The 24,220-nt window shown below is 28.4% G+C and overlaps 1 protein-coding gene across 1 annotated transcript in view; it reads left to right on the forward strand.

Annotated features, from left to right (window-relative positions):
- The first annotated feature begins 5,969 nt into the window (after nt 1-5,969).
- LOC112680177 overlaps nt 5,970-24,220 on the forward strand; it is a 134,229-nt gene continuing 115,978 nt past the window's right edge. The window contains exon 1 of the mRNA XM_025550200.1: nt 5,970-6,095. The gene's annotated coding sequence lies outside the window, so the exon portion shown is untranslated. The remainder of the gene's footprint in view (nt 6,096-24,220) is intronic.

Consider the following 24,220-nt stretch of genomic DNA (forward strand, 5'->3'; position numbering starts at 1 on the left):
TAAAGAGAATGGTACACAAGCTATAATAAAAAAAACAGTACAGAACTGCATTTTTTTCACTATGCTTCACATAAACTTAATTTAGTAATAAATTATCAAAACTCAGTATTCGAAATAAGAAATACTACAGGTGTTATCAAAGAAATTATACAATTTTTTACAGAAAGTTTTTTGAGAAGGAGACTGATTCCCAACATACCATTATTCTGTGAAACACATTGGTTAGGTTACTTATATATATATATATATATATATATATATATCATATTGCCGCCATCAATTTGCATCGTAAAAAGGTTTTTTAGTATTTAGCGCAGAGTTAAGACATGGATAAAGTCAACTATGAGTGATGAAAGTCTATGCACAATGTCGGTCATTTAAAAACTAAAAGTCTTTTACTAAATTCACGCCTCCACATGTTTAAAGCACTTAATCCAGACTGCATCTATTAAATCAATCACTGGTGAGTAACTGTTCAGATTATTTCTTTTGTTCATCATAATTTAATTTCTAAATATAATTTAAGTACAGTAGTCGATAAACCGTGTCTAATTAAAATTTTTTTTTGTTAAAAATATAATTGCAATTTAAAAATAATTAATTTTAAAAGTACTTAAATGTACAGATACACATGTAGGTATATATCATAAACAGTCTACATTTTTAATCATCACTAAAATGACTAATTTTCAATTATTATATTTATAATTTAATGTATGCTTGATTAACTCTACCGGGAATAAACCACTCAACACTCGTAGTTGATTTTTCGATTTTATTTAAACTTTCAACTTATATATTAATATTTATATTTAGTAATGTGAAATATCTAGACACTGGTTTAATTTAAAATATCTTTGAAGATTTCTTGGTATTAATAAAGGGGAAAAATATGGAATATTATTTTACTATTAAGTGAAAACGACAACAATTTATATAACATAAACCAGTATTATATATCATAGGTATATAATTTTATATATAAATATTATACCATCCTACTGTAAGCATTGTAAATGCCGCTGATGTTCATGAAAAATTAAGTTTTAATTAGTTTCTTATTTTATTTATTTATTTATTTACTTTTTTTTTTTTTATTACCAAAAAAAGACTAATACAAAAAATATAACTTGGCAAGGTGAATAATTAATATAATTTATACCTGTAGGTAAACTTGATTCATTTTTATTTTTTTATTTTTTTTTTTATCTGCACTCTGTATTTCAATAAAATATACTACACACATGGATCCGACATGGAATATCATTAAAAATAAATTCTAAATCGAAAAAATTTGATAGAAATTGATGATCTCTTATTAATTTTTAATTCGAATGTGAAAAACATCAGTATAAAAAAAACATAGTTAGTTATTATTACTGATCTAGCATTTGTTAATGAAACGTAAAACAAATGTCTCTGTCAATTTCCTCGAACATGAGTAGAACAGAATACGTATAAACCATATAATCCTATTAAATTAATTTAACACAATCCACATAGTCAAAATTTTGTTTCCATTTATGTCTCTTCACAAGAAGGTATTTTAGTGTTTACTGTTTATGTGAACAATGAATAATAGCTTATACGAGTTATATTATCACAACACAATACAAACTGTATATATTTTAAACAATATAATTTTTCATATTTACATAGTAAATTGTTATCATTTTTTTAATAATCCTAACTCAACATAATAGTCAAATGATTTAAAATACTTTAAAAAACTCTTTCGAAAAATAATAATCGACACTTACAAAACCATTAACTGATATGAGTTGTACATAAATTAATAAAATTTGAACGGTTGAATAATTAATACGTTTTTACCAGATTGTATTATATTATATTATATACGATAGAAAAACAATGAAATACAAGAAACACAAATATTCGTTTAAATAAGTTTTACACGTGTTACATACACTCAATATGTTCAAATAATAATATGCTTAATCGTTTTAAAATATAATTACTATGCATTGAATGGTATGCACTATTCGTTTGGACGATAAAAAAGAATGTTATAAGATATTCTAATTGAGACGGATTTATTGACTGAATAGTTTTAAGAACAGCTAAACTATATTGTTTTGAAGCATATCCGGATACATTTTATAAAATACGTATTTTTCGACGTACGGGAAATTTTAAGGTTCGCCAAATGGTCTGCGGAATGGAGTTCATATTTTGACGGGAACACACGAGTTGAGTCCCGTAGAAAAGGTATACGCGAATTGCGTCCCAAAAAATTTTTGTATTTTAATTTAGGGTTCTTAAACAACTAACAAAAATAAATAAATAAATAATAATAATTTTAATTTAAACGTGCCATCAACATTCACTGTTTTAATTTTAATTAAAAATTCTAAATTTGATTTAAATGTAAACATTACTATATCATTAATAGAATAACTCGATATAAATTATTTTTTATATAGCGAATATCCGTAATTGTTAATGTACTTTTAACACTGATATTAATACTTTCTTTTAAATGTCGATGCATTATTAGTTTAGCATTGTTTAGCTGGTCTTTCATATAAATCTTGTGTACCTTTTCGCTTAAGAGAATTACTTACAATTTGTCGATTTATAACTGCTTCAGATAGTGATTGTGGTTGTGGTTGTGGTTGTAGTGTTTAGTGGTCGTGGTTGTGGTCAGTATCACTCACGCTAAGTAAAATATCATCATTTTCGTTAATTTTTAAATATGCTGTACACGTTTTAACGATACATTTCCAACGTTGAATATTATTAGCCAAACATATATGAAAACAGAACTTATATATGTCAATTATTTTCAAATGTTTTTGTTTTTCACTAATAATATTTTGCACTTCCATCTTAAAACTAAACAGTTATCACAGCTCATATAGGTATACGAAATACCACGGAGAAACCCTGAAACGAAATAAAACTCTACTACCTACCTAACAAATATATAGTGGAACACAATTCGTGTATACCTTTTTTACGGGACGCAACTAAGGTGCCCTGATTTTGACAGCGACGCGAATACGTTTTTATTGCGCACGTGATGTCTTAAATCAACTCTACGAAATGAAAATTTACGAGAAAGAAAACCCTATTTATTATGCAATCGAGAATGGTCGGATTGCTGTAAAATATACTTAGCGAAGGCAGTCGTTATAATAACATTATTCCCGTTACGCGCGTATTGTTCTGGTCTTAAAATATAGCAAAGTGTAATGTATTACGTTCTTCCGTTGCAGCGGGAGCCTTCAAATGCGCATTTATTTATCTTTTTTGTATTCCATCTTATAATAATCATACAACATTATAATTGTTTAACTGGACGACGATGACAACATTTTCGTGCGTTTCGCACCTCGGGTGAAAACCTGCAATAAAAAAATTAAAAGATCATATTATTTTTGCTGGTACAGATTTATCGAGATAAAGTATATTTCTTTTTGATACGTATAATAAAATTACTGTTTATTTATTAATTATATTTATTGATTTCGTTAAAATTATTTATTTTGAAATTAATTCAATTATTTTTCAACTAAAATTACACGAGACAAGTTCCTTAGAATTGCATAACGGACTCAATAGTTATTGATTGATAAGTAGTAAATGTTAAGGATCATAAAAATAAGCTGTACAACAGATTGAACTGACAAAAATATAAACTCAACGCTGCTATAAGAACTTTAGAAATGTAAAAGTTATCATTTACGTCCGATTTTAAGTATCTACTATTAAAAACATAGATAATAATACAACAGTTATTATTTCAAAATCCTTTGATGGAATATTCTATACAATATTAAATTCTGATGAAATAATGTAAGTGAATTATAACGTAAAAGCTAAATGTGTAATATGTGAAAAGGAAAACAAAGAAAAAAGAATCATTTCTGGAGCAATACATTTTAAGTCAAACTTTCGACTACACATGAAAGTAAATATGTAAAATATATTAACTACCGTATTATTGTATTAAGTAATTTATATTTGTATAAAATATGTAACATAATTTAGATTTATTAAAATTCACAATTAATAATATTACGAGTATTTACCTACCAGGGGTATATGCCATGGTATATATGCTATAAGTGATTAAATTTTTTGGAGATTGCACATGACTAAATTGGAAATATATAAAGCACTTTTAAAAGTGGGAGGGATTAAAAAAGCTATATTCACAACAAATTATAATTATCAAATTCCAACAAAACAAAGAAAACTAATTGAATATAAAAGTACCGTAGATAAACAAAATAAGTATAAGTAGATGAAAATGTTACGCGTTACATTGTCTACAGTTGAAGATCAAAATTTCACAAAACTATTTAAAGGTCATATCATTATAATTACTATTTTTTAGCAGTACGCAATAGTATATAACCAAAAAATAATATTGAACGGTATTATTTAATATATACATGAATTGCACTCATTTTTAATATTTTAATACATAGATTTAGATTGTAATCATGCAGTATACTCTCGAAAAACTCTTACTCGCCGTGCGAATTATGATTTTATTAAAATAAACGACACAGTTCAAAATTTGTTTGAACCGAAACAATTATTAGTTACAACAACTGCTGATATTGTAACTCATATTGTGTATCTAGTATCTTTGTAAATATTATAGCATCTTTTGTCTTGAATTTAGATACTTTGTTTTAAGTATCTCGCCCAGCCTTGGTGATACGTATATGAACTGCATGCATTTCGTTTAACGATAACTACGTGGATAATGTTGTTATTATTATTTTATATCCATGCGGTTCTTCTAGACGCGAAAAACAAAACGCGCCCGGAAAGCTAGACAAATGAGAACAGTAACGTAAACGATGATGCGCGTTAATGCCCGGAATTACGTCGTTATTCTGGTCGGAACAACCTGGGAGAAAATGAAAAACACTTTTTGAAACAAAAACAAAATATTTTACTCGCGTGCCTAACTACCGCATCGTACGTGGTTAAGTCCTGTGAACAAATCCCGCAAATCCCAATATCCCTGGTGCGAGCTCCTGATTAGCGACGCGGTTAATCGCGCGTGGGTCGATGTTAGACCGGAATATGCTGGACCAGCGGTTTAATTGCCCAACTCGAACGACACGTGGGCACCGAAATGACATTACTGCCTCGCGGTGCACACGTAAACATGTCGGTGATTTTTCTTCAAATGTTTTCTTTTATCTATAACGTTTGTGAATCGCTTTATGTGTTTTAACAAACATACAGACCGCATAAAATATAGGCGCTATAACAATTGCGATTACGAATATAATTTTGTTTCAAAACTTACGTTCATAGGTATCGGTAGCGATCAAAGGCATATTTTCGGAGGGAAAGGGCAATTGTCCCCCCCTGAATCTGTATTTAAGGAATTGATTATATGTGAGATACACTTTTCAAATTTTTTTAATGTGTGTAATTTTATAACGAAATCGAATTACACATGGCTGTGAATACTGAATTGGATTTTTTGTCGGGTCCATACTTAGTGAAAAATCACATAAAACTTAAGCGTAACTTTCAAAATACAGACAGGTGTTAAAAAAGAACTATACAAAAGTCGGTTTCAAGTAGATCTGGCATTAGATTAAAAAAAAAAAACCACAAATATTAAAGATTCACCTGATTTAAATATTATCAAAAATTTTACCTTATCCTGAATTAAAAAAAAAAATTTGAGTTGCCCCCATCCCTACGAAGTAAGTTTAAATATGTCCCTGGTAGCGATCGTGTCGTACACTTGGCGCCAAACGCCGCTGCATATCACGTGCCATTATTATTTTTGCATCGCGGCCGTACTGGTACTGTTGTTGCGGTTGATGTTGTTTTTTGTTGTTGTTCTTGCTATTGGTGGTGGAGCGCGCGCGTTTCGGGTCATGCGTGGCTTTACACAGTCGGGTACCACAGCGACCCTTAACGCGAGCGCAGTGGGCACGAGGGTTGGAGGCCAGGGGGCGAATACGCGACTCGTGGGCGACAGCAGTCGTCTCGCAGCATCCACCGAGAGAGCATTTGCACCAGACCCGCGTCAAGACGTTCGCGCCGAAACAACACTCGGCAGTGTTCGTCTTGCGACACATCACGTTCAGGTAACCATCAACATATTAGCATGATATCGAAATTGTTATTGTATCACCGCTGTACGTGATCACGTTTTATTCTGATCCCTTCCTCTCGCCGGTCCAACAAGCGACACGCTACACCGCGTTCGATCGGTTTCGATTCGATCGAGATTTGCGAGATAATAAAACGGTACACGGTCTAGGGTTCCAACTGGGTGAGCAAAGGGGGCACGTAATCCCCTAGGTAACCTAAAAGAGTTTTTTTTTTCACTCATAAAAAATAAAAAACCATTAGATTATTTTTTATCGATCGTTTAAGAATCTTAAGCTTTTCGTCAACCGAGAGAATAATATGAACAATTTACATCGTCCAGAATCGGTTATAATTGCTTGTATTAATAATTGTTTTGTGTCTTGTTTATTATATTATATTTTGTATCGATCGATACATTATCTTCGTTACTGTAGGAGATCGCTGACCGTTGCGTGTCACACGTCGTCTTGGTTATTTCCGTGGAAATAACAATAGCTCTTTATTAGTGAGTATTATATAGCAGTTCTGAGTTTAAAAATATAAATTCTGCTCATGAGAAATTAAATCATTTAGATCAAAATTACTATCCAAAAGAAACATAATTTCTTAACATTTTAGTTACACTATCGACTTCGGTCGCAACAAAAGAAAGGAGACTGTTTAAAACTTGGTTAAGGGTGATTCTCAAATAGGAGAAGAAAGATTGACAGGGTTGGCTATTTGACAATATTTGTAAGGGTATAACTATTGACAGTGAAAATTACATAAAAAATATAATAAGATAATAATATAAATAAATTATCCAAGGAAAAACAACAAAAAATTGACATTATATAGTAAAAACAATGTATAGTATTCATTTCTAATACAACAATATTATGTCATTTTGTTCCTCTAATTGTTCTAAAATTTAACTTTGTTCCTAAAACTGCAACTCACCATACATGTATCCTATTTGTATATAAATATGGCTCGGAGCATCAGAGTTGGGTCTCGAGTACCAGGGGCTAATCGCAGGTAGTGTACTAGTTGGGTCCCGGGTTTTTACAGGTACTATACTAGTTGGGTCACAGTCATCTATTTAGACCACAGGTATGGTTAAAAATGTTTTTATAGGTTTTTTTTTATAGTTTATTTTCCATTAAAATATAAACTATTATAATAGTGTTGGTAAACATATTAAAATATTAAAATTGTATTAATATTATTGTATAATATTTTTAATTATTATATTTTTATTACTTAGTATTACTAATATTTAATTTTTAATACTTTTATTACTTAATAATACTTTATATTATTGTATAAATTATAGAATTTAAAAAAAATTTGGTCCTGTGGTCTAAATAGATCAAAGACAGTCCTAAGTCTGTTAAATGGGAAGGAAAATGTTGGTATAATGTAGTACTTACCAAACAATATTCAGGAACAGGAACTAGGTTAGTGTAAATCTAAAATAATTCAGGACCCAACTAGTGTAGTAATTTTAAATTCGGGACCCGATTCGGATGCAGCCACATGGCTATGTGCCCTCTCCCACCACATTAAACATTTCTGGATCCGCCCCTGTTGGGAGGCGAGACCTGTCCAAGACACGGACGCCCTCAGCATGATGATGAGGAAACCCTTTTCGGGCGGAAACTATTCGTGGTCCTATATCGTTGTCACATCAATAACGTCTCGTATGCGCATTGTCGACTTCGGAATATTATCGCTCTCGGGTGAGTCGCCGACAATCTGTGTCGAAACGAATTATTGCTCTCGGGCATTTCCAATTTAAACACACGTATAATGCATATCTACCCCGTAGGTACAATAATGTATTACGTTATCTTCTGACGTGAACGCATATTCGACGGGGTATTTTTTTCAACATCTGAAACACGTCACTGAATCGTTAGGTACATTACAACATCGATATGATTATTATCATTATTATCGACGTTATTATTATAATAAGACCTTTTTCGGTTATTGTTGCGGCGTATAGTTACTGTTCGCATCATCCCGCGACGACCGAACGGGTCGGGTTACGCTTATCACCTCTAACGCGTCACACCATTGCATTGAAATATTATCGCCCGGGCTGACGTTTGAATTATATTGTTGTTATGTTTTACATCTCGTTCCAAATGCCTACGATTGATTGGTGCGTCGAATACAATTCGCTCGAACGAATCGATTTTTAATTTCCTAAAGCGAAGTAAACCGCAGTCATCTTTTTAATAACACACCAAAACCGTGCGGTACGCGATGAAGACGCGTAATACGAAATTAAAATATTAATAAGACGTAACACTCGTGTGAGTACCGACACTCTTCTCAATTGAACCGTTTACCGCGAAAACAACCGTAGTAACAAAACGTACGGAAGAAAATCACATCGCAACACCGTAAAACGTATTCGGTATAGAAGCTTAAAATTTGTTAATTTCCTCGAGCATCCGCGGACAAGTATTGTTTGTAGTTTGATCTATTACTGTTAATCCGGGAATATAGAAATGTTCGACGTGTTACGATTATTTCGATAGCTCATCGATTGATACATGCTAGGTGTAAGTTGTTTAATTCTAATATCGCGTGTTACGATTTATACGGCTATCGATGTTTTTAATTTCATAAAAAAAAAATGTGTCTTTTTGCGTTGTATTGAATTTTTTTTTTTTACTTCACCCTATATACTTATTGTCTCTTAACTTTTCTTTAATAATTTTTTTTCATCGTACACAAAGACTTTTTTAAATAAATATACGTTATAAATTTAGAGTAGCATTAATGGTTAACAATTTGGTTACTGATACACGTATTTAACTTAACTTGAAATATTGGTCCAATTCCAATTGTTTGTTCAAAACTACATAGATTATTCCTCAAGTATTTTTTTTCTCAAATTGTTATTTTATATATATATATATATATATATATTTATACGATGAAATGAAGAATGACAAATTTCTTCTGAAAAATTCTTCAAGAATAAATAAAGAATATAAATTGTTATTTTTGGTAAAGATAATGAATTCATATTATTCCTTTTATATTTTTAAATAAATTTTAAAAGAATCAAACGCACTCACAGTATTAAATCACTAGAATAATATAAACACTACAAATTTATTTTATATTTTGGTATTACGATTTCAACAATTGCAAATCAATAATGCTTCTGTATTAATAATAATTTGTAAAATACGTTTTTCCTAACAAAAATAAAAAATCTTTATCTATACTTAACTGTAAACACATTATGAATTAAATGGATAGTCGTTGGTACAAGTAAATCGACAAAGTAAAAATTATCTAATTTTAATTATTAATATTAAATAAAAAAAACTAATTATTCATAGCTATCTGTTTATTTTCTACGACATTTGAAATGTTATGATCTAAATATTATTATATTTTATTGTAAATAATAATAACCGTTTGGATCAAAATAAGGTGTAACCATAAGAGTTTAATTTCAATTGTAATTTTATGGCATGTTTTTAGGTATAATAATTATTATCAAAATTAGTAGCCAAATCAATTGATTAAAAAACTTTGTGATTCTATTTGTTCATGATGCTATAAAATTTCAAAAATATTCATTTTAGTATTTATCGAACGCTTATTTATTATTTAAATTTCATTAAAGTTAAAAATATATAGAGTACCTTGATTGACAGGAGTAATTGACAGGGGTCTGGACTAACGTGTGATAACGAACTATATTTCACAGTGACAGTCAGTGAATAAGAGAATCGTATATAGATGCCGAATAAATGTAATTTATTAAATAATAATCCAAATTAAAGCATAAATAGTATAAAGTGTCCTTTAATGTCCGAATTAAATCTGCGTTCAGAAATGTAATGTAATCATATTAGACATCAACTGAAAAGATTTCATATTTTACACAAAAATAATCAAGATGATTGTAGTGTTCTATACTTCTAACAAGAAAGTATTTAAAAACCAACTACCTTAAAATAGAATATTTAATTAAATGTCCCTATTCACAAACAACATTTTATAATCTGCATAACATATAAGTTTTGTATTATTAATTTCACAAGGACAAAAGCTATATACAGTTCTATATAACATATTTTACGATTTAATGCAATATTTCAGAAAAGAAAAAAATTAATAATGCTTTTCGTTTCCTAAACTTCAATTGTAGTCTACATCAAACGTGTGGAGTTATAATTTAATATAGGTAACGTATTCAATTTAAGTGTGTTAAAAGGTGAGCATTGCTTTTCAGAACAGTTAGTCTTTTATAAAATAGATTTTATAGGTACATCATTATACCTGTTAGTGGTTACATGTACTAGTAGATATTTATTAGTATTTATTTTTACATTTTTTTCCCTCAAGTATCCTGATAATATCCAAAACATATTATAATTAAAATAAAATATATTTCAACTAAAATTATACAAATACAACGTAAATACAAATACACTTAAATCACAAAAAGTAAACGACATATACAGCCGAAAACTTTCATCGCACGACCAATTCGTAGTTATATTCACCTCACCCTCATGACCATGCAGTCTTTCGTATTGCTCGAAACACAAGCAGAAACGTTGACTAGGATTTCTTCATCTCAAAATAAACACAATTACGAGTAGAAGCCACCAAAGAAGTTAAAAAACTAAAATTTAATGTAAAAGCTTATAAAAAATATTTAAACCGTAATAATAAAGAAACTTTATTATTATATTTAAATAAACTTGGAAAAAAATACTTAGGAATTTCAATTTACTTCATTTTTATTATCAATTTTAATCTTAATTATTTTTTAATTATTTTAATCATAAATTTGTATTATTTTATTTTTAAAACAGACCTATAGAATTAATCAATTTTCATAACTCATATTACATTTTAAATTATTATAAATAATAATTATTTAATTAAATATTTTTATATAATATAGTCAAAATTAAAATTGGCAACATCGCGGAGTTCTTTTATACTTAATCGTGTAGGTTTCTTTTTTATTTCAATATCCTTTGATATGCCAATAAATTTGTTCAATCTTGTCGTAAAAACGGCATTTTATGCTCAATCGTGTTACAGCCAAATTGATCGCAGTTAAAATTAATTATCTGGTTAATTTATCGTCAAATATTTAATTTTTTTTTTTAATTGATATAATTCATATATACAATTTAAAAATAGTTAAAAATCCAAAATATATTTGTCAATTTTGAATAAACCTTGTAAATTTAATATACACTTTTAATATACGTAGCCCATAGGGTAATATCTGTTAAAATATATGTAATTATAACAAATTTCCAAAGTATGTGACATCAATAATAATAGAAGCAAATTAAACTTTTAAAAAGGAATTACTCATAACTTTCAACTTAAGTATTAAGTAATATAAATTTTATAATAAATATTAATTATCTTTTTTTTATTTACTTGTATTTTTTTCTTGTATCGGTGTAATCGTTTATTAAACTACGCATTTATTTTAAAAAATGTTAGGCGATCAATTAACCTGGCTAATAATTTTACCTGCGATCAATTCACCGCGATCTAAATAATAATTATTTTATAAGATGAAATTAATCTTGAAGGATATTAGCATTCATAGTTGCCAACTGTTTAAATCCACAAACCTTGTTTAAACATTACATGTGTAACCACCAATGTACTGAGTACAGTATTGTAACATTTTTCATTTGTAAAATGTAAACGATTAAAATTATTATCGATTACCGTATGATTTTTAGACGGCTTTCAAATTGTGCGCTAAATCCACTAAAACAACACATGAAATGCACACAGAAAAATAATGGATAGTATTTGATCGAGTTTAATATAATATTATCCAATTGGAGAAATATCGTAATACTGTTTCCACATCGTAAGACAATAATACATTTCACGTTCAAACTCTCTTCATCTTTTACGAACTTTTGAACTACATAAACCGAATAGCTACATATAAAATTATACAATATCATGATATGATTATGTATTCATTGTGCCGTTTCTATGCTCATATACGTCACGTATTGCTCGAACGATGTGAGATTATTTTACCAAAAAAATATTTTAAAAAATACAAGTGTTGTTTGTGTATACATTTTATTGGTTTTATAAAATATCAAGAGTTTGGTATTTCCTTTACACTTTTGCTATCATATCGACAGATAAAAATGATTTTCCGACATTTTAAGTATTCACGTTTATTTAATACTTAATAATATTCGTATATATTTGGTATTCATTTTTCTACGTTCCAAGATAGTTTTAAAAAGATGAGACACGAATTATTGATATAAAACAGAATACGGGTTTGAATGTTTAGTTTAATGTTTATTTTTGTCTTTTGTCGTTTTTTTATTTTCCATTTTTTTCGGGATTTTAAGCCCAATGAACCCTTAATGAATATCAATTATTTCAAAATATCACTCACTTATTGTTACATCAATTAATTTGTATACTTTGAATATATTTTGAAAATCGCTAAATTTGTATTTTTTGATGACACGATTATTCGTTTGAACTTAAAAAGGTCCATATCATTAAACTGTTCGACTACGCAGAATTTCAAAATAGAATCGTATTTGTATCCGTTACATGTCTTCCAAATATTTTGATAGACTATATATATATATATATATATATATATACTCGAATGGCAAAGTAAAAAAAGAAAAAAAATATTACAATAATTCATTAGAATATGACTCGTCGTTTTTAAATTGTTTTAAGAACGCACACCTACGATCTACCAGAGTTGTTATATTTTAAATTTTTTTCTTAAACACACAAAAAAAAGCAGTTTATTAAAATTTAATTTTTGTTATTTTTTTTTTTTCAAATGTCATGTTCTATTTAATTGTTTTAAACGGGCTTAAAATTTTTTAAAAAAAATTTAATAACAAGTAGTTCCCGATCTGTGATTAATAGGCGAACAGAGTACACGATTACTTATGATGCTCCCCCCGATAAATTCCATGTTAAATAATGTGCAAATGCTGATGGCATTATTTCTATTGCATAATATTCTATCTATTCTGTAGTAACACCATGGATTATATTAAACTCAGCTTGATCTAAGCTGTGGTTATACAGTGGTTCAAATTGTATCAATTCACTTTAAAGTATACCTACGCGGCGTCGCGTAGTGGTCCAAAAATGAAAATAGTTGACCAAAAATCTTATTTTTTCAAAACTAGTTGAAAATAATATACTAAAAGGTGGGACGAAACAGACAGTGCAGTTTTGAAAAGCTATTAAAAAAAAAAAAAAAAAAAAACTACGCAACTTACAGAAATTATATTCATTTAATTTTATTTAGTACATCATGCCGTTTTATGTAAATCAGTTTGTTTTAAACATAACAATTCAGTGATCTACATTGTGCAGTGTAGTCGACAAAAACACTTTACGTAATCCTAATCTGAGTAATTTCAACGATTTTCTACTACTTTGAACGTTTCACGCGTAGCATAAGTTAATGTATTCCTGTGCGTATAATATTTTAATGTACATTTTGACCTGTCCTTGATAACGCTGCCACGACTGAATATAACCTGATGTTTGTGTTTTAACATTAATTTTTTTTTCTTCTTGAGTTATGTAGGAGGTATATTGTACACAAGGCCGTATCTAGAAATTTTTTTCGGGAGGGGTCCAAAACATGTATATTGTAATTTTATTGAATTAAGATGTTAACTTTTGATATTTGGTTAAAAATAAGACAGAAAAAGATTTAATCTTCTTTTATTAAAATTAATATCATATTTTCATATGATATTATGATATTAAATTAAAAGCAGTCAATGATTAATGGGAGCTTAAGTCATTTTTGACTGAAAATATTTATGTTGGTATTAAAAATAAATAAGTATTTTAAACATTCTTAAAATATTGAAGAAATTTCGGGGGGGAGTCTAGACACCCTGGACCCCCTCCCCAGATACGGCCTTGATTGTACAACAACCACAATATCTTTAAACAGTCGAGTTCCGTCCCGACAAATCACCTACAGCATCCGTAGGTAAACACCCTCGGAACGACTACTTTCGCTTGCCAACGTACCTATTCATAAACTGCGGCAGTAGGCAGTTTAGCATGTTATTAAATTTTGTGTTACATTAGTGCGATCAGGGAATGAAACCAATTTTATAACGCAAATAAGTGGAAATAAATGTCATCCGAAGATAATCGCCCATTTTTATAAGCCTAGGGAAGGGGTCAAGTTTTCAATTTTAGAATCATCTACAATTCGAAATTATCTCATACAGTCTCTTTCACATGGAGTCATCAGGTCGGCCGTCCTACTTATAGAAGTTTGCACGACCAGACATACGAACGCGTGAACGAAATACGAGTAATAGTAGTTATTCTACCATTTAAATTTATACATATAGTTGTAATGTAAAAACGTACATTGTTTTCATTTTACTCACTGCTAGCGGCGCTTGTTGACATTGTTATTATTTTTTAACATGGATTGTCACTTTAAATTAAAGAAGTTCAGTATTGAAATCGAAAATCAGCCAGAAACTGTGCTTGTAGCAAGTATATTTTAATTGCAATGTAAAAAAGAAATGTAACTTTTCCTTAAAGTTACGACTAATTTTTCGAAAGGCAAAATATACTCTCTCATATTTTTCTGTTGGCCAGTTAAATCTTCTTGAAGTTATTCTATTAATTCATCAAACGATTTAACAAACATTATTAAATAATTAAAACCTTTATCTTCATATTTTCTTAAATCATTATAAAATAAATTGAAAAAACCCTTAGCAGAACTACTTGGCCACCTGGCAGTAATGGATGTACTCAGAACTTTTAATTTTAATTTTTTTATTACGAATTTATGGCAATGTTTACATAATTTACATGGAAACACAGAAACGCTTCTAGAAATATGAATAGGTAATGTTGCCTTTCTGGTGGCGCTGCTCTGATGATTCCATGTTAAGGAGGCCGAAAGGTATTGATGACAATTATATCCCGGATTCTGTTATTCGCGATAAGCAAATCACCAACCGATTTCCAGCTCGATCAGAATAAATATACAGATTTATAAAATGTTTACCTATGTATATAATTTAAAAAATACTAATACAAACATTTTAAATATTATCGAAATAAAACTTCTATGTTTTCTTCAATATATATTAATGACAATGTTAAACCATCGGTGTGTTTAACAAAAATCTCGATGTTTTAAATCATTGATGGTTTTTGCACACTTCTAGTTGAATCTCGATCGAGCAAATTATCGTACCATGTAATCGTATTTATAGCTCTCGATAACAAAGTGCAATACTGCTAACTACTCGGTAATACCAATACGTATTTATTATTTCATCTGTCGTAAACTCCTATTACAACTCACATTAAAAATGAGCGATGAGCTTAAAAAACCAAATAGTCTCATTAAAAAAAAAAAAAAAAATAAAAAATTATTAATAAATTCAATAATACGACATATACAATAACAACATCGCCGCCACAACATATAACGTAATTAATGATTTATCCGTGCATACACGACTTCCGTATAATACACTCAATCCCACAGATATAATAAATAATAATGCATAGGTTCCCAGAGTGTGCGCCGCGGCGTCCTAGTGCGCCATGATGTGTGAATAAGGGCGCCGCGTCGTCATGAAGTAATATCGGGTCTAACATTTTTCTTATGATTAGTCATGCTATGACTTAGAGAAGGACGCCCTGAAAAAAACCTTGGATCAAAAAGGGCGCCTTGAGTCGAAAAAGTTTGGGAAGCAATGTAATAATGCATTCGATAAGTGTACGCCACTGTCAGTCGAATATAATCTTATCAACAATAATAATAATAAATTATTATTGATTATAATCAAATACAGAGCATTCCAAATATGATTTAATTTACTGTAGATACGTTCTGGTCATAGACGTTTTTTAAAATCCCGCGGGTGTCCTTTTCTCAGGCAGCTTTCATTGTGTAACCAATCGTATACATCCTGTTAAACTCAACAGTTGACATTACGACTTCATACGTATAAGTGTTCGAGAATCCCGACCAAAATGATTCTTTCACGTTACAAAAACAAATACTTTACTTATATTTCCAATATTTTATTTCATATACGTACGTTAACGCTTCACCAAAAGAGCTAAAACATGGCTAGACAAATACGCGCAATGTTTTATAAAATATTTTAAGAATACACGTTGTTCGTACTTGATTACAGGAAAACTATTTGGGATTTTTTTTTTTTTTATCCGTGTTGTGTGTTCGTTGATATTTTTTTATTATTGGTTATAAAAACTCGCTGTTAAAGAGAAAATAAAACCAGCATTTAAAGGTAAATTTGACGATCAAAGCCATCGATGTAAAGATGTTTGCAACATTAAAGAACTGATATTATAGATTTGAAATAATTTGAATAAAACACTTTTCAAGGCTCTAGAGTTGCTTCAAAATGAAATATGGACCAGAAATTGAACAAATATTGACGATGTGTTGTATTTTATTGTTTGAACATAAGCACAGTATATCTACACTAACAATATTATTTTTAAATTAATTGAAACCTATAAATAAAATGTGAATAAATACGAGCACAATAATTTTCATCAACATATTGTCATTTAAGAGTAAACCATTCTTGGTTCAAAATCGCTTTAACAAATCGATGGCATACCATAGCTTTTACATTTAAAATAATAATACAATATTGGATTGCACCAGAGCAAATGAAGCAATAATAGTTTCCCATTTAAAGATCTAACTCTAATTAAATTACTACAATTGTTAGAATATATTTAATGGTAGTTACATTAATATTGTCTTATCAACATTGTCTAAAAATATTCATTCATATTTTAATTTTTGATTTCGTTTATACACTCGTATACAATGTAAAACTCAAATAAAAGAAGTATTTTTTTTTTTTATTTAAAAATATACTAATAATAATAATTTAATCTGACCCTACAAAGTTATAATTGTAAGAGTGTAATGATATAGTACCTATAAAGAGAAATCCCAACAAAAGAGTCCATTCGGAGCAAATAAAGTTTTATCTGTGTTACTGCTTTTAAAAGAATACTTTTAAAAATCATACGTTTATTTGTAAAAATATAACTATTGTGGATCTTAAAAAAGTACTTATAAATTTCGAAAGTTTAAAAAAGTGTAGTAAGTAGTTGTATAAAAATTTTTACGAAAACAGTGAATTTTGTATTAAATATCTAAGTTAATTATGTCTGTGAAATATTTGATGAATATAAATTCGGACGATTATATTTTAGTAAAAACGATTCACTTAGATCGTCAAAATGAACTATAGTCAATAGAATGTTTGAATTCTATCATCTGTCTAGATTAGCTTATTTAACTTTACCTTGGTTCGGTGTAATATTTGTAAAACTCAGTACTTGTTTTCAACGAGTCTTACACATAAATTATTTAATTTTTAATCTTGTCAAATACAATTTTTACAACTAATTGGTTTTGTATTTTAGTACTTTCATATTTCTAAAATTCAATAACATCTAGATTATACTAGAATATACTTCATTGTGTAAGTTAACATTTTTATTTGAGAAACAGTATTTATCGGAAATTTGATGTATCAGAATAATTTCGTAGTAAGAAAATTTTAATTATCTATTACTGGTTTTATGGTTTTAATAACAATGAAAATACATTACTTTAAATATTATAATATGCATTAAATCTGAATGAAAGGAGAGATAATGTTATTACAGTTTATTACGAATTTCACTTAGTCTATTTTATCTTTGGGTATCGACGGTTTTGGTAGTCCTACTAATTTCAATATAATTCAGTTATGTGTTTGTCAAAGGTCACGGATGATAAATTACTACGGAGTAGTATAACGAGTCAGATGAACCAGGAATATTAACGGATTCTAAAACCATTCATCGTATTTTACCAAGCCCTTAAATTACATTAGTGAAATAGGTTTGTACACCACTACTATCCGTCATTAGTTATCGTGGTGAATTTATCACAGCTGTATGTGTGTATATGTGTTGTAACTATACAATATCTTAATAGAACTATAAAAGGGTTAATGTCTTATAGTTATCATATTGATATCACGACAATTCACATTGAGAAATCGTAAATGGTTTTGTGGGGGTTTCGAGGTTAGAGGTTTAAGAGGTTTATAGATTATATAGAGAGTTAGTTATAATAGAAAAGTAAAGAATTTCGGACCATTAGTAGTAGTACAGTCAATTAGGATTTTCAAGGATCGTCTTTGCCAGGTAAGCTTAAGCTTAAACTACCAAATCTAGCTTACTTTTTTCAAGCTTTGAAGTTTCTTCCCTTTTAATCGTACGATATGAAATTATGTAACTTAACATAATATCCCTACAACACCAATATTATGAACCAATTTGCACATATCCTTCCAGGTAATACTTTTCTAGTAAAGTCAAAAAATAAATTACACTACCCATAGTTCATCTAGATGAATATATAATAATAAAATATATTACTTACGTGTATTTGAAAATAATTATTATTTGAATATGTTTCAAAATTGTCATATCAGAACATTGATAAAATTGGTATCAGTTCAACACGATATAATTATTTAAAACTGTCAATTAGTTTTATTTTTATATTATTTCTGATAAACAATTTTTTAAGGCTAGCTGATGAACGTTTGATTGGTTAAATTTTATCTTATAAATAAGTTTTTAATAAATTGTATTAAATTTTTAAATATTTTTTAAGCTTTTGTTAATATAATTTTTCACAATGAATCAAAAACTACAATGGTTACTCCACGAGTGATATTGTGAAGTTTGTAACTGTATTTACACAAATGCACATTTTTATGCTGAGTGAATATTTTTAATATTCAAATATATAAGTACCTCCATCTTAAGCCGGAATAACATTTACATCAGTTCTTCGCTCGGCAATACATTTTATAAATATAGGTCATATTATTAAATATTACTCTAAACAATAGTATATTGTATACATTTTATGATATTATACGTGCGTGAGTTGATTTTTTTTTTCGTAAATTCAAATATACATAATTGTATCGTATAATTTAAGACATCGTTCGTGTATATTATATTCATACGAACAATTTATACTTTTGTAATATAACTTTGATTTAAAATAAATTGTACGTTGTAGTAAATTGTACAGTATTAACAACTATCGTAATTCACTTTTCATCCCGACGGTCCACAAATAATTCAAATATATCATGTTCGATGGAATGAACATTGGAAACATGAAACAAACATTGTTAGTATTTAACGATAATGGGCAAAAGCCAAGAAACCTATGTACGGATAATAATGATTACCAACGAAAAAAAATGAACATAAACACAGCAGAGTGACACGTTATAATAATTTGGATATCAATTGTTATAGAACCAATGAAGGCATAATGTTCAATCGAAAAAATTACAGAATTACGTATCTGTTATTTTTACCGTTGACGAAGGCAGATTTCGATTCGGTATCGGTTATCTCATTCGTTCCCGTGTTAAAAACGTACATTGTTTCAATTTGCGGTCGTTTGTGATGCACGCGCAATCTATTAACTCGTTGAACTACGGATGGGGTGGTTTTACGTAGGACGATATTGTAATGGGGTGTCGAATTTCCCCAGTGAGTCGACTATCGCGACTGCCGGATCATTCAATTAAACGATTTAACCGAGAACAAAAAGTGAAAACATTGAAATTCAATAAGCATTATTCTGCACACCGAATAGAACACGCGTACAAATTGTTGCACATGTAAGTGTGCAGTATGGTGCTAGAGTACAGTATATAAAACGTAACGTTAATCCATCAATACTGTGCTGCATCACGTTCTTTGATAAAATCTAAAAATTCCTCTGACTTTTTAAATCGCACTGTGAGCTCGACACCGGTTTATTGTACTTCGTATTATATTTTTCGTTTCATAAACATGACGCACGCTGTTACGCGCTAATGATTATATAAAACGAGTATGTTTTCAATAATCTTATGCGTTCATATCCGTCGGATAAACGTTTCGCGACACACCGCTACCCACTAAAGTAGTGGTCGTTTTTCACTAGCCATGCCTTCCGTTAAAAAATAATCAGAAATTGTTCAAGTTATAAGCACCATAAAAAAAGCCATAATTCATGTCTAATTTTTATGTAAAGCTAGATAGACAAGTTTGATGTAACAAAAGTGTTTAGCATAAAGTTAATTTTTTACATCTCGTTATTGTATATTACGCATTTTCAATCAATCGTCCAATGATTGAAATCAATATTAATATTATTAATATTGATTATCATTTCTTTATAACACTTTGACTTATGATTTTTTACATAATATCTCATTTAAAAACATATGATAAAAACTATCCAATAAAATTATTACGACAAAATATAATATAATAATTATTTTTGCTAAAAATTATTTTACCTGTTTAACTTTTCAATCGTCTCAACAATTATATGTTAAAAGTATATAATATTATATAAATATACATATTAATTAATACAATATCTATTTTATGTATAAACAAGTACACATTAAAAAAAAAGAAAATCAAACATTTTACACAAATTTTTAATGCGATAAAAAATAATTATATTAATGCTTTCTTGCAAATTACTAAATATAATAAGCAGTGTAACTTTTAAAATTAAATTTCTTCAACTCCTTTTTGATGGAAAAAATAGTTTTCAGCCACTTAATTGGAAATTTATTTAAATTTAATGAAATGGATTCATGATTGACTAATAAATAAATATAATCATGATTAGATTATATAAATATATTATGGCTATGTATAAAGTTAATAAAAATGTTCACTGCAAGTCAAAATAGTATACGTTATAAGACTAGTATATTTTATGCAGCTGAAATATGCCTATGATTTAATTTTTATATTGTTTTAAAGTTTGCATAAATTGATCATGATATTGCTTTCATTTATGGCAAAATTTCTCTGTTGGTAGATCTCGTAATGTCCTTTATTTTATTTTTTGAAATCAACTTACTGTTCACGTATGTAACAAATTTCTAAATAAATATGTTATTAAAAAAAGGTCATTCAATACCGTAATTATGATTTTAATGAGACGACAAAAGTATGATATAAAGTTTACATTTAATTTTAAGTATTGTAATATGAAAACGGAATTGTGTGCAAACACGGATATTCAAGCAAAGAAGAAATCGAAAAAACTTTTTTATGAGAAATCTCTCAAGTTAATTAATGATAAGCTCCTAAACGGTTTATTTGCGTTTAACATTATTTTTGGTTTTATGCGGCTGCATCCCATAATTGGTATTGAATTTACAAAAAAAAAAAAAACTGTTTTATATCAATATTTATTGATTTGAACTTAATACATGTAATATGGGCGAATTCGGGGAGTTTTATTTATCAAACGCTTATAACATAAACAGATAATTTTTTTCCGAGTACAGACTTCAAACGGGAACGTGAAAGTTTGTCGGTATAACTGTAATTAGGCACGCATCGAGAGCGTTCAACATATTTGGACAGTATTTCGCAGTGGTGTAATCGTGGTTTTCAGTAACCAAATTTCGTTAACTCTCTTGATTTAATTTAAAAAAATAAAAAATGCATAGAATCCATGGAATTTTACCATACACGATCGAGTAAAAATATAAAATCTACTAGCTTACCCGAGGCGACTTCGCTGAGCATCAAACATTTTTCCTTGTGATGAAATTATCTTGTATTGTTCTTAGTACTGAGTGTTTAGGATTTATTTTATTTCTTTTACATTATATAGCTGACCCGACAACACTTTGCTATTGCTATATTTTTCTTGTTATATTTGACCCGGTGAACTTTGTATCACCACAGTTTTATACATATAGTTGCCTCCGCGCACATCATCACGTGTAAGAATCATTGTACGGGTTAGATTGTTTTATTTTAATTATTTTTTTTATCTGTAGACACTTTTTTAAATAACATATTAATCTCGTAAGGTAACCTACTTTGTGTATCGTTAGTGCATGTAATACGATTTTTTTTTTAAATATTTACTCAAATTAAATTAAATAATATTTAAATTTATTTATTTTATTTAAGTAAATACTTCAGAGTAAATCACATTTTTTGTTTTCAAAACATCTGGTAAAACAATAAACTATCATTCCGTTTTATTTGTATTTGATAATCCCACATATAGCCTGTGTTACTCAAGAATAATATAGCATTCTAATGGTGAAAGAATTTTTGTGATCGTAGTTAGTAGTTAAAGTAGTTTTTGAATTTTTTCCAAACAAACAAATAAACGTCGTCTCTTAATATAACAGTAAGATATGAAGTAATATTTACTCAAAGTACCAAAGAGTACTGTAAAACACGTGAATATTATGGAAGAGGGGGAAACATAAAATTGTTACAATACTTTTATTATAACTTGAATGCATAGAAATCATCCAAAATGTAATATATACTTTTTTAAGTATATATAAGTATCACTTATATTTTTCTTTTATCTTAGACACTTTTTTTTTTTTATTCTCCTATAGAAAAATAAGACTTAAAATCATAAAGCATTTATAATTAAATTTCAATACTACATTATAAATAATCTATAAGCAATTTCATATTTAAAAATCAAAGCTCGAAATGCACAACATTTTGTTGTGTCAACTTGTTGAGTCATTATTTATCAACTTTTCAATAGAAAAAAATAAAAAAATACAAAATATCATCAGTATAAGTTTTTGACAAAACATCTTAAAAACTCACGTTCATTTGAATAGTTAATATATAAATTTATAAACTAAGAAACAGGCTATGTTTTTGTTTTTCAGTACTTTGTTTTCCAACTCATTATACTAATACACTAAGGTTCAATATTAAGTAATCATTTTTTAATAAGTTTCAAAAAATAAATTAATTCTCTTGGAATTTCTATAACCAGTAAATTGAAAATTACAAAGGTTCTACCGTAAAGTTTTTTCACATTATATATTTGTCGAAATCAAAAAATATCAATATAATAAATGGGTGACAACCATGAATTTAATGTTCATCATGATGTTCAATTGCTGTATTTTTTAGAAGATAATGGAATTTTTTCAATTTTATTACAATTACTTGAAATCCAAGTAAGAATACCCCAATGATATAATTTTCAGTCCATTATTCGTGAAAATGAAAGATTTAAGACAAAAGGGCACCGCACCACACCGAGGGTTATTAAAAAATATTGTACAAATAAAATTATTTGATTTTACGCTGGTAAATGACGTTTCTTACCCAAAAATGTATTTGTTACAATAAAACTATTTGACTGGATCTCATAAGGTTTATGCGTCTATATCATTATAATAGTTTTATAATTCTGTGGAAGACTTGTATATTTACACGTTCTTTGGTTTTAAAATAAAACACCTTACACTTGGAAAAACGGAATAGGTACTAAAAACTCGAAGATAATATTAATCCATCGACCTTAGTGATAGTTAGGTCATAAAAAAAGTTAAAATATTAATATATTATTTTTATTTGATTTTTAGTTTAATATGATTCCAAAAGATTTTTATTTATGTAAATTTTTATCCCTGTAAAATTATATAAATGCTCAAAAGAAGATTAAATAAAATGTAACTAAAAGAAAAAATACTCCACTCATACTTGAAATAATTTTTTGAAGATAACGAAAAGAGTAAAAAATGGTAAAAAACATTATTAAAAATAAATGTACAGAGCGTTCGGAGAGTGCGCATATGTAAGCATTTGTAAAATACAAATTTTATCGTTCACATACAGTTTATGCTCGGTGTTATTTATATTCATAATATGACTACTTTCTACATTCAAACATTATTTTTTACCGTTCATACAAAATATTATTATGTAGTATTATTTGCGAATACGAGTGAAATACGTAAAAAAATCTTCTTAGAGTGAATCAGTAGGTTTTTAAATAACTAATGAGACGTTAAAACATACGTATTTTTTATTCACGATTTACATAATTTTATGTCCTTTGAAAGTCTAACGAATCAATCGTTTTTCATTTCATCAACAATCCAACTTCCGATCGGGGAAATTAATCTAAGAAAACCGATCAAAATCTAAAATGTATGAAAAAAATGGATTTGTTAAA

This window comes from Sipha flava, unplaced genomic scaffold (assembly GCF_003268045.1).
Source record: "Sipha flava isolate LNK unplaced genomic scaffold, YSA_version1 174_pilon_pilon, whole genome shotgun sequence".
Taxonomy (NCBI): Eukaryota; Metazoa; Arthropoda; class Insecta; order Hemiptera; family Aphididae; genus Sipha; species Sipha flava.